The 12375-nt window shown below is 42.4% G+C and overlaps 1 protein-coding gene across 2 annotated transcripts in view; it reads right to left on the minus strand.

The window, feature by feature from the left end:
* The window catches only part of EML6 (EMAP like 6), a 252161-nt gene that overhangs the window by 23849 nt on the left and 215937 nt on the right, over window positions 1-12375 (minus strand). The window lies entirely within an intron of this gene.

Below are 12375 nucleotides of genomic sequence, written 5' to 3' on the forward strand. Positions count from 1 at the left end.
CCCTCCCTTGCCTGTGCCCCCAGCACCAAGAAAAGTAGCTTCTGATATTAAGGGTCCTGCATGATGAGGCCTGGATTCACAGGCACTGGGGTGGGCTTCCCCATACCTAAGGCATCGTGGTCAGGGATCGGTCCCCTCCTCCTGGGAGCCAGGAAGAACACATGAGCCAGAGGGGCTGCTTTTAAAACTAAAGAGGACCCCAAGCATGAGAGGGAAGATGCTGCGCTTCCTGAACCCACTGGCAATTTTTCAGACGGGGATGTGTCAATGCTGTTCAGAATTAGGTAGTCAAAGATCACGGCATGCGGTGAAGTGGGACTTACAAGCCAGGCTGGGGAATGGGCCCTGATGGCCAAGTGCCCAGGTTATTCTCACTACACAGAAAGGAAAGGAGGAAGCAACGGGATGAAGACAGAGAGAACCCCACTGTGCCCCATCCCTCAGGGTTATGGTCCGAGTTGAAGAGCTACCATCATACCAAAGGTTGCTTTTCCCTTCTCAGTTTGGGAGATCTGGGCCTCCAAATTTAACTAAGAGATTTTTATAATGGGTAAGCCCTCATGGACTCTTCTATGAGTAGGCCAATTTTTTGTAACACAGGGTTCCCTTAAATCGGCCTTCTCAGAGTTCAGGAAACTGGGGATGGCAGGGAGACTGTACCAGCTCCCGCTGCATGTTCCAAATCCATTAGCTATTGCTCTTGGGTTATGCAAAGAGAAAGGATTACCTTGATCCCCTTGTAAGCAGCAAATAAAGCCAAGTGAGAAACTTAGTACAGTTTAGAGCTGCATTAGCAACCACCTCATTCATGCACAAGCATTTTCCAAGTGAACAGACATTCCTGTGTGGCACAAACCATGCTTCCCGAGCATGCCAGCAAAGAACTAAAACAGAAATGAAAGAGTGCACCAGTCTACAAATTCAGAAAGCTCATACCCTGGCGTCTCTGGGCAAACTCTGCACTAAAGCGCCTACAGAATAGGGAGAAAAAAGGAAGCCTTGTCAATGCTTCCCTCACACTCTCTGCGACTCTGCGAATGTGCCTGGAGACTCTGCTTATTTTAGAGTGTGCTGGGGAGAAACTTGTCAGAAAAACAATCACATCCTCCTGGATGTCGCTGGGAGTTACGCACAATGGATGCTTTGTTTCTGAATCAAGTTCGACTCATAATTTAGCCTAATAATTCCCAGTGTTTCTTGGTAGAGCAGCTTGCCTGCTGGAGCAGCTTGCATTTTTGTGCTGGGGAAAAACAAGGTACCTTTATTTTCTCAGAAACTCTTCAATCAAAACATGTTATGTAATCATAAGTGATAATTGGACCAAATGGTATGATAATCACCACTGAACAATGGGTAGAGAGCACATCTCTGCAAAACGACACCCCCGGCTGACGTCAGCGCCGCCAAATTGAGCAAACCCGGGAGGCCGGGGCATGCCAGTTCTCACAACTAGACACTTCCTCCACGTTAATTATCGCTTCCCAGGACATCTGCTCTTTCTTCTGTTTTAGTGGGACTTCCAAATGAAATACGTGGGTTTCTTCTTTCACCTAAGAATGTGTAAGTGTATGACAAAAGCAAGCCAAGGTCTGAGATGGGAGCAAGAGGACACCAGGACCGCAGCATGGTTCATAAGGCAGAATTTGAGATTAAACGCAGGGCTCGTTTTCAGGGTACACAGAGGTTGTATAATATGTCACATATTATACAGTGTCTATAGAGTATGCATACAAGCACAAACACTGTGTATTTATATATACACGAGATTGTATATATAGACACATAGAGGCAATCCGATGCTTTTTTCACCTTGATTTTCAGTTAAAAACTGAAAAGTAAAGCAATCTCAGAATGTTTCTTTCTTATTTCGCAAGCATATGTTTACAGCTGTATTGCTTCAAACTGAAGATGAGAGGTGGAAAAGGAAGAAACCTGCATTGTGGCAAATTCAGCGGATTGTAAGTATAGACCCTTCACGCTTGTGGATTCGGCATGAACGCTTATTACTGGATGCTCATCCAACACCTGGGCTTTTCCAGAGTGCTGTGAATACTTACTTGACAATTCCCTGCCTCCAAAGGAAAGCAAGTTAAAACACAATACAAGCATTAAAGGCTTCTTTCCAGGCATCTATAAACAGTGTTCGTAACATCAGACGTGGCAGGGACTGCCAAAAATTTCAAACATTGCCAAACGCTGCAGGTTTAGCATTTTTCAGTGGATCTAAATCCTTCCAGATTTAGATTCCATTGGAAATGTGACTCTGAAAAGCTTTGCTGAGGTGGGAAAGAGTGCATGAGAACATTCACTCATTTTTCAGTCCAATAAACTCTTTATAGCTGGTTGTTCCCAGTTGGCACACAGGATGGGAGAGCCAGGAAGGTGGTGAGTGTTACTGGGATTTAGCAGAGAGACTGGGCAACGTTAAGAGCTGGGAAGGTGAGAGGGTGGAGATGGTTGGTGGGAGGAGCAGAGACACAAAGGGGCCTCATGGGGGCAAGTGGGGCTTTGAAGCAACTCAGGGAAACAAAGGAGAAAGTTTCTACTGGGCAAGAAATTTAAGGAAGGAACCTGCCTAGCGAGCAAACAAATTGGATGATCAGGAGCGAGGATGATGGACAGGCTTGAGTTCAGAGAGAGCAGGAGAGGAACTCTGCCAAGGAAGAGAGAGGGGAGGCAGGAAACTCAAGGAGAGGCCTGCGGTCTCAAGCATGTGACTTTCTGTTAAGTAATGAGGCAACCCTATGCTTGCCCAGTGCTACGGGTGCAGGCTGCTGAAGATCCATTCCACACCCGTGGGTAGAGTCACTACTTTGTGCCCCATGTCCCCTGTGGAAATGGCACACTCTGTGGGCAGGGAAGGACCATGGAAGGTCAATCCCTATTGTAATCTCGTTGTCCAGCAGCTGGGCTACTGAAAAGAAAGATTAGACTCACTTGAAGATTTGTAGAGTGTTACCCTGACATGGGCTTTCACTCCACAAAGGCCCCCAAGGGTGGCCAGTGCCTGGGTGTTCGCCCCTCCTTGTCCCCTCCCTGGGTATTAGGCTGGCAAAACAAGGGTTGGAGCAGAGCACACAATGACCTGAGATGCGCACGAGAGAGTTCAGAGCCAATGCTCTTAGGGAAGCTTCTGAAGTGACTCAGGAGGTTACGAAAGTCAGTCACAGACCTGAGATGGGGGCAGTGTGAAAGCCAACTGGGGAAAAGGCTCAGAAAGCCAGAGAGAAACAAAGTTGTTCCAAGCAGCTTCTATAAAGACGGGTGTGGGTGGGGAGAAACTCAGCTACATTTAGCCAAGAAATGCAAGTTTGGAATTGTTTTTAGTGTTGTTAGTCAGACAATGTTCAAAGTGTCCTTGGAGGAAACATAGCTTTCTTCAGATTCCAAAACGTGCCACAAAATGCTCTAAGAGTTTTCGAAATGTCTTGGGAAGCCAAGCTACTCTTGACCCTGGTTTTAGGTAGGAACCAGTAGATGACCCAAGCACTATTTTAGAAGTATCTATCTATCACTCCACGGATGGGCTTCAGGGACTCGGTGAACCTCCAGACACTCGTGCCAAATTGTGTTTGCACATGTGCATTTTTCTGGGGAAAGGAGGCATGCCTTGATCAGGTTTTCAGAGATGTCTGTGATGCGAGAAAGAGAGATTAACAACCACTGCTCTAGTATACGTCCAGGTTTAGGAAAAGTCTCCAAAGCCATGGGGGCTCTCTATTATCGAAACAAGAGGAACTGGATTCTGTTAAATGTATTCCTAAGCCTTCCAGAACCAACAGTAGAGCTGCTCAGTGGTGAAGTGGAGTGGAAGAAAGTCAAGCAGGAGAACTATGGGATGCCCTGAGAGAAGCTTGCCATCTTGAAAATGCTCTTGGCTGATGCCTATAATACAACCCTTAAAAAAAAAATGGAGATATAGTTCAAGACTTGGCCATTATAGGTAAATATCAAATTATTTGGCCATAAAAAATTTTGAGGGCATAAAGGATAGAGCGGAGGGAACTATGAGTAAAGGTGGGCAGACTATTGAAGAGGCCACTGCAATAATCCAAGGGACGGATGATGAAGATCTTGACTAAAGCAGTGGTTGTGGAGAAGGAAACAAGTGCATACTTGGAGAAATATTGGTGAAGTAGACTTCAAGGACTTTGTAACTGATTGGCTCTAGGGGATGAAGGAGGAGGAGCAGTGCAAGTGGAAGACCAGTTTTCTGCTTGGCATCTGGGTGGATGGTGGCACCATTGACTGAGACAAGAGGAAAAGATTTATGAAGAAGGATGATGAGTTCAGTTTGGCATGTCAAGCATTGCACGTCCGTGGGTTGGCTATATTAGTCAGAAGTTCACCTGAGAGGTGGGACTCAGAGATATGGCCTTGAGAATCATCAGCCAGGGTATCCAATCAGGGTAGGATAAATGGAGGTTAATTAGGGAGAGGATTTAGGGCAAAAAGAGAGGATGGGCAAAGTCGAAATCCTGAGGATCAACAGCACGGGAGGGGCTGGAAGATGGAACACTGAGAGGGAATGGATGGAAAGGTAGAAGGGCCAGGAGAGAATGTTTCCAGAAGTAAGTGAGAGAAGAATGTCTATAACTGCACTGTCCAATATGTAGCTACTGGCCACATGTGGTTACTGAGCACTTTAATTGTGGCTAGTCCAAATTAAGATGTGCTATAACTGTAAAATACACACCAGATTTTGAAGACCTAGTAAAAATAATTTTTAAAAAGAACATAAAGTCACCCATTAATAATTTTAATATTGATTACATGTTGAAATGATAAAATTTTTAATATATTGGGTTAAATAAAATACATTATTAAAATTAATTTCACTGTCTCTTTTAACTTTTTTTTTTAAAGATTTTATTTTTTTCCTTTTTCTCCCCAAAGGCCCCTGGTACATAGTTGTATACTCTTCGTTGTGGGTCCTTCTAGTTGTGGCATGTGGGACGCCACCTCAGCATGGCTTGATGAGCAGTGCCATGTCCGTGCGCAGGATTCGAACCAATGAAACACTGGGCTGCCTACAGTGGAGTGCACCACTCGGTCACGGGGCCAGCCCCTCTTTTAACTTTTTTAATGTGGCTACTAGAAAAATTACATATGTGGCTCGCAATATATTTCTATTGGACAATGCTTCTCTAAGAGAAAAAAGTTCTTCCTTTTAACGAGACAAAGATAGAGGAAGAGTAGATTGGATTTGGGAATTAAAAAGTCACCATGTTAGCAGCACAGCAGGGACAGAAGACAGATGGAATGGGCTAGAGTGTGAAGGAGAGACTTAGTGAAGCCTGGAGGAGAAGAGGAAAAGGGAGGAAAGCTGAGGGTGGGAATATATGTGTAAGTATATAAGATCAGTCAAGGGATTTGTTATTTTCCTGAAGAGAGTTGAGTGGGGATGGGAAAGACTAGAATGTGTTTCTTGGCTGAGGACACAGACCCAGGTATGGGAGGTGGCATAAGAACATAGGACAGAGGAGAGATGATGAGGGAGCACAGATCGACGGGAGGCCGAGGTCCAAGTACCAGCTGAGGGACCAGCCTTGAATAGGAGAAAGGATTCACTTCCTCTGAGAAGAGAAGGAAGGAGGTGAATTGTTTATGTGGGGTGGAGGATGGGAAGAAAGACAGAGGAGAGAGAAAGAAGTGCCAAGATGGAGTTCATGCCTAAGGGCTTCTGTTTTCTCAGAGAAGGAGGATAGAAAAGCCATCTGCCAAGAGTGGAGGAGGCAGGGTTTGGGCAGAAGGTTGAGAAGTGGGAAAAAGTGTGTCTGACTGCTGAGAGGGTGGCAGAGGGAGCCAACGAAAGACAAGAATGAAAATGAAGAAGCAGGTAAGGGGGCCTAAGGGCAGCTGGCAACACAGACTCTGGTAAGGGCTGCACTGATGTGATTTTCTAGTCAGAGTGTGGAGAGAGGGGTTGTGGGAGAAATATGAGGTAAAGAGCCAAAAGGACTGGAAAAGTGGCATTCACACAGGCAAAATAGTGAGGCCAGCAGGGAGCTCATGAACCTGGAAAAAATGGAGGTGTCTAGGCACTGGATGTCTTAATAAGGATGAAGGTCAGGTGTACTAAGAAGGAGAAATCTAGAAGGTGGAAGGTTAAGTCACTAAGGGAGAGAGGAGTTACAGGTGACAATGTAACCCATGGTATGGCAGGAGCTGGGGCTGGCCAGCTGGCCATTAGCTGAACTTCTCAGAGAAAGGAAGTTGATAAATGACAGGAACAGGGAAGGGGAGAAGATGGCAGAGCATGACATGAATTTCATTGGAGTGGGATGGGGCTGGATAAGAACATGCCAGCATACTTAAACACACCCACAAAAGCACCCTGATCCTCCACACTTTACACCCACTAATATCCTTTCAAGGGGCACAGATTGTACACCCTAACAATTGCTTCTGCAAGTATCTCCTCAGTTACCACATCACAACCACACAGACCGTGGTAGAACCCATTCCCTCCAAATGGAGATCTGAGAGATGTCCAGAGACTTGATTAAACTGATCGGAGCTCACTCCGCCACTGTCTTCTAAGAGACACACCTTTCGATAGAAAAGCGCTTACCTAGTTGTGATGCCTTCTTTATCTCCAGGAGTGAGTGGGTTTGAGTTGACTGATTACCCTGTAGGAGTATGACTTCCTGGGTGTATTAATCTTTTTAAAAAATCATTACATAGCATTTTACTTCTGCATTTTTATACCTTGGTACATTCTTTGCAATAAAAAGTGAGCAAACTATTGAATGGCAGGTTTAATTCCTAAAATTATCAGTTATACAGAAGCCATTACTTCGCTTCAAACAATATAGAAAATCAAGGGATTTGAACAAGGTAAATCATTTATGAAGGCAGCATTAAATTCCCTTTTTAAAAAAATCAACTATTCAGCTTTCAGTGGAGTTACATAGCTAAACAATAGGCTTTTGAAAGAATAAATTTCAGCGTTTTGGGGTTTAATCGATACTGTAACTTCAGTTCTTCCACCTTGCTAAAGAACAGGAAACTTGCTACCTTCTACCTGCCCAGAGCGGCTCCGAGTGTAAACGGGATGGAAATGTGTGATTAGAGCTTCCTCCCCATTTACGGGACCAAGCTTCAAGACAGGACATAGCGGTTTTGACAGAGCTCAGGGTGGTAAACTCAGCAGCACCTGCTCCAGCGATTGTCAGTTCTTAGCAACTCTCACAATACAGGCTCACAAAGCAGCCACTGATCACTGATGACAAAGGGCCTCTGTCAGGCCGTGGAGCTGGGGAAGGTGCCAGGAGAGGAGGGCTGTTTATTCGTTGACATCACCGTGGAAGGAAGCATTGTCCTGCTTTATCATGCTCACTGTGCCTCAGGCAAACTTCAAATGTGGATTGACTGATTAAACAAAGCATTTCTTAAAAATTGGGGGCAGGTTCTCCCAGCAGATTTCTGTCCCCAAACATAGCTTAAAAGGTTAGAAGGAAAACTAGGATTACCTATAGGTGGTGGTTTCTTTCAATTCAGGCAACTCTAATGCAAACCTTTCCCATATTTTCACATTTTGCCACTTGTGAGCATGTCCTTTGTTTCACTGTAAATCTCTGACAAAGCAGCTGTGTATGTAAAATAGGTGTGATGGCTACAGTAACACAGAATTTTCTTTTCAGTTCTTTTTGCCTTGGGTTATTTAAATAGATTTACACCAAATAAACATTTATTCATAAGCCAAGATAGGCATTTATTAAAAAACCAAATAAACATTAATTCCTAATGGACAGATGGTCTGAAGATTTAAAAATCATTTAACCAAGAGCAGTCCCATGGCCAGCTGGGGCATCATCAGATTCTACATGGGTCACACCATTTCCCACAAAGACAAGACCACCAATAGGTGCTAATAAAATGCAGGTAAAAGTGGTTGCTGATAAAGAATGGATTTGTAGACCATTTTGAGGACAGATTTTTTTATTTAAATATTAAGAGAAGCAGGCTAAGTAAATCAATCCATTCATTTACTTATTCAAGAAACAATTGTTACTATGGACTATGAGGAAGACGCTGTATTAAGCACATGGTGGTACCCATGACAGACATGGTGCCGACCCTGGAGGAACTAAGAGTCTCATAGACAAAGTTTACGATCCAGTGGAACTTTAAACATCTTGATGCCATGGACCCATTTATTAAGGAACCAAGGGTTAAAAGTAGCTATTAATTTGTGGCTGAAGAAAACCAAATAAACAAAACCCCCTACATGCTTCTCTATAGACCCATGGTGCACAGTTTTCTTTACAGAACTTTCTTTTTGCTTAAGTTCATAAATATGTGCAAATTGATTCAGAAAGGATATAAGACAGTAAGAGAAGATAAATTTTAGGGCATTCCCCATTCAGCCATAAGCACAGTTTAAGAAAAAGTTTGGAAAACCCTAGTGCTAGAGTGGAATTTTGAGATCATTTGGTGCTAGGACCCATCAGTTCAGAGATGAGGGGACCACCACTTATAAAAGGCTCAGAATCTGCTTCTAATCTTGGTTTGGTTAAAGCTTCTTGGTTTCCTAAGAAACACATGGCATAGATTGAGAGGAGATATGTACCAGAGGGACTAAAATATTAATGGAAGAGTATTCGCAGATTCCTTTTTTATAATTCCCTTGCTAAGAATAATCCTGGCACTGCCACCTCAGTGCTTCCTCATCCTGGTAGCTGAGATGGATGGAAGGTGAAGTTGCCTCGTTGGGGAGGGCAGTTTGTGGGGTGGAAATTATTCCTTTCCCCTCCCCTCACCACGAGGGGTTGGGAGGGGGATTCTACTCAGGACACAACTTCCCCCCTACATGTCTAGGGGTGCCCAAACCACCCTTCCCAGAGTGGGATGAAACAGGGGAGGGGAGGACAAGGATCCCTCTTTAGGGTCCTGATGTGTCTGCAGGTCCACACATGGGAGTTATTGAAAGATAATGAGATGCTGACACCTGGGGATCAGCCAAATGTAAGTGAGTATTGCAAGGAGCCACTGGTGCCTGGGGATGAGTACCCATCCCTGGAGACAATGGGAGGCACCACTCATCCATCTACATAGAAGGAAACTTGCTGCATATATGACTGAGCAGAGGAGTTTCCTGATCTCCTAGATCCCTCCTAAATAGCCACAGTCACACACTCCTTGCCACAGAGATTCAGCCTAGGAGTTAGGGCCTCTCCACTTCAGGCTGTCATTTGGAATTGCCTAAAAGCAGAAGCCAGATGGAGACTATAATCTGAGAGCTGGAAGGATGGCCAGGGGTACCAATTGCTTAGAGAAAAAAATGTCCAAACTGGACTATGGATATAAAGACAAGATGCCAACAAAAGCCTAGACTCTGATATCTAATCCATGTGTATCAGTGACTAGAAATCAACCTAAATCTTGTTAAGTTGTTAAGGAGTTTATTCATTCATTCAACAAATATTTACTGAATGCTGGCACTGTTATCAAATTTGGAGATATCAGAAATTTTGCTTTCACAGAGTTGACATCCTAGTTGGGTGGCAGGGGCTTTAGGAGAATCCCCAAATCTGACAAACAACAAAGGTCTGTGATTGTTCAACTTTTAAGGTAGTTCTCAGGCCTCAAACCAACAGGACTAAGATAATAAAGAAGTGAAGCCCCAAAAAGGTCATCCCTCACAAAGCCAATCTGAGGCTTGGCAAGAGAGAACTAGGACACACAAAGAAGATCTTGAAGAGCACAACAGGTACAACCAGAAGGATGACAAGGAACTTATCCCACTGTGTTGGAGGGGACCTCAGGCAGCTTGAAACCTGGGTATGCTGAGGCATGATCCTGGTAAGGCCAAAGTCAGTTTGCCTAATCTCACAGTAAGCATGTTCAAGTGTGTTAGAATTGTTTGATAGTAGTTATTTATACCTCCTGAGCTGGTAGGCATGTAGTAAGACTATCCTAAACATTTGGGTATGTGTGTGGAGATTGAAGGTATAGAAAGGTATAAAATAAAACCTTAGGAAAATAGTAAAGAAAGTCTCTTGTGCTTGAAAAAGCCCTCATAAGCATGGTTGTCTGTTTCATTGGGGCAATCTGAGGACTTGGGAAACCATAACACTGATTGAGGAAATGCTGTTAGCTCTTGCCTTATGTAATCAAACCTATAGATTTCCATATACCCTAAAATTAAAGAAACTTTACAATCTCTAACTTTTGTACAATCATGTGCTGCCTAACAACATTTTGGTCAATGACAAATTGCATATATGACAATGGTCCCATAAAATTGGTACCATATTGCCTAGGTATATAGTACGCTATACTATGTAGGTTCGTATAAGTACATGCTATGATGTTTGCACAACAAAACTGCGTATTGGTGCATTTCTCAGAACACAGCCCTGTCATTAAGTAACATATGACTGTCTTGTCATCTTTCCATCATTCACATCACTGTCCTATTGTCACGACCAAGCAGATCAGTGTCAGAAGTGGGATTGATGCCAAGGACCCCCTCAAGCCCTTGCTAGAATTCAGTCAGCCACTTTCCAGGTAAACACTGGATATCTATTGAGGTTTTAGATGTAAGAAGAAGTCCAAGAGGAGCTGAGTTTTGCTTTGACTCTCACTGAGCCAACTCTTTTTGTAAAAGTTAGAGATTCCAGAACCAAAAAACAAGAGGAATTGAAAAATGCCAAATGTTTCAAATATTGGAGAGGTGATGGTAAAAATAACAAAGTTGATATAAAACTCTGTCATTAACTAACCTTTGTTTTTAAAAATGGCCAAGATGGAGACTGATTTTAAATTTAAAATTTTAACTGTGAGGATTTCTACTTTAAAATACATATACTATCCCAATGAAGAAAAGCCCAGGACTGGAAGGCTTCATTGGTGAATTTTATCAAACATTTAAAGAAGAATTAACATCAATCCTTCTCAAACTCTTCCAAAAAAATCAAAAAAGAGAGAACACTCCCAAACTCGTTTTATGAGGCCAGCATTATCCTGTTACCAAAACCAGAAAAGGACAGCACTAGACAAGAAAACTACAGGACAATATCCATGATGAATATAGATGCAAAAATTCTCAATAAAAGACTAGCAAACTGAATTCAGCAGCACACTAAAAGTATCATTCACCATGATCAAGTGGGATTTACCCCAGGGATGCAAGGATGGTTCAACATACACAAATCAATCAATGTGATACATCACATTAATAGAATGAAAGAAAAGATCATATGATCATCTCAATAGATGCAGGAAAAGCATTTGATTCAACATCCATTCATGATAAAAACTCTTAACAAATTAGGCATAGTAGGAACACATCTCAACATAATAAAGGCCATATATGACAAGCCCACAGCTAACATCACACTCAGTGGGAAAGGTTGAAAGCTTTTCTTCTAAGATCAGGAACAAGACAAGGGTGCCTACTTTCAGCACTCCTATTCAACGTAATACTGAAATTCCTAGCTAGGGCAATCAGGCAAGAAAAAGAAATAAAAGGTATCAGAATTGGAAAGGAAAAAGTAAAATTGTCGCTATTTGCAGATGACATGATTTTATATAATCACGCACCACATAATGATGTTTTGGTCAACAACAAACTGCAAAAATGATGGCAGTCCCATAAGAATAGCACCATGTAGTCTAGATGTATAGTAGGTTTGTGTAAGTACACTTTAGGATGTTTGCACAATGACAAAATAGCCTAACAACATATTTCTCAGAACATATCCCTGTCATTAAGCAACACACAAGTGTATACAGAAAATCCTAAAGACTCAACCAAAAAACTGTTAGATTTAATCAATGAATTCAGCAAAGTTGCAGGATACAAAATTAACATTACAAAAATCAGTAGCATTTCTATACACTAGCAACAAATTTTCTGAAAAAGAAATCAATCCCATTTATAACAGCATCAAAAACAATAAAATACTTAGGAATAAATTTAACTAAGGAGGTTAAAGATCTCGACTCTGAAAACTATAAGACATGATGAAAGAAATCGAAGAAGATACAAATAAATGGAAAAGTCTCCTGTGTTTGTAGGTTGGAAGAAATTGTTAAATTTCTTAAAAAATTGTTAAAATTGTTCTATTGTCAGTACTACCAAAACCCATCTATTGATTCAACGCAATCTTTATCAAGAGTCCAATGGTATTTTTTAAAGAAGTAGAAAGAACACCTATAAAATTTATATGGAACCACAAAAGACCCCAAATAGCCACAGAAATCCTGAGAAAAAAGAACAAAGCAAGAGGCATCACACTTCCTGATTTCAAGCTCTACTATAAAGCTATAGTCATCAAAACAGTATGGTACTGGCATAGAAACAGACAAATAACCAGTGGAAAAGGGTCAAGAGTCTAGATAAACCTGAGCACATATGGTCAACTA

The sequence above is a fragment of the Equus asinus genome, chromosome 6 (genome assembly GCF_041296235.1).
Source record: "Equus asinus isolate D_3611 breed Donkey chromosome 6, EquAss-T2T_v2, whole genome shotgun sequence".
Taxonomy (NCBI): domain Eukaryota; kingdom Metazoa; phylum Chordata; class Mammalia; order Perissodactyla; family Equidae; genus Equus; species Equus asinus.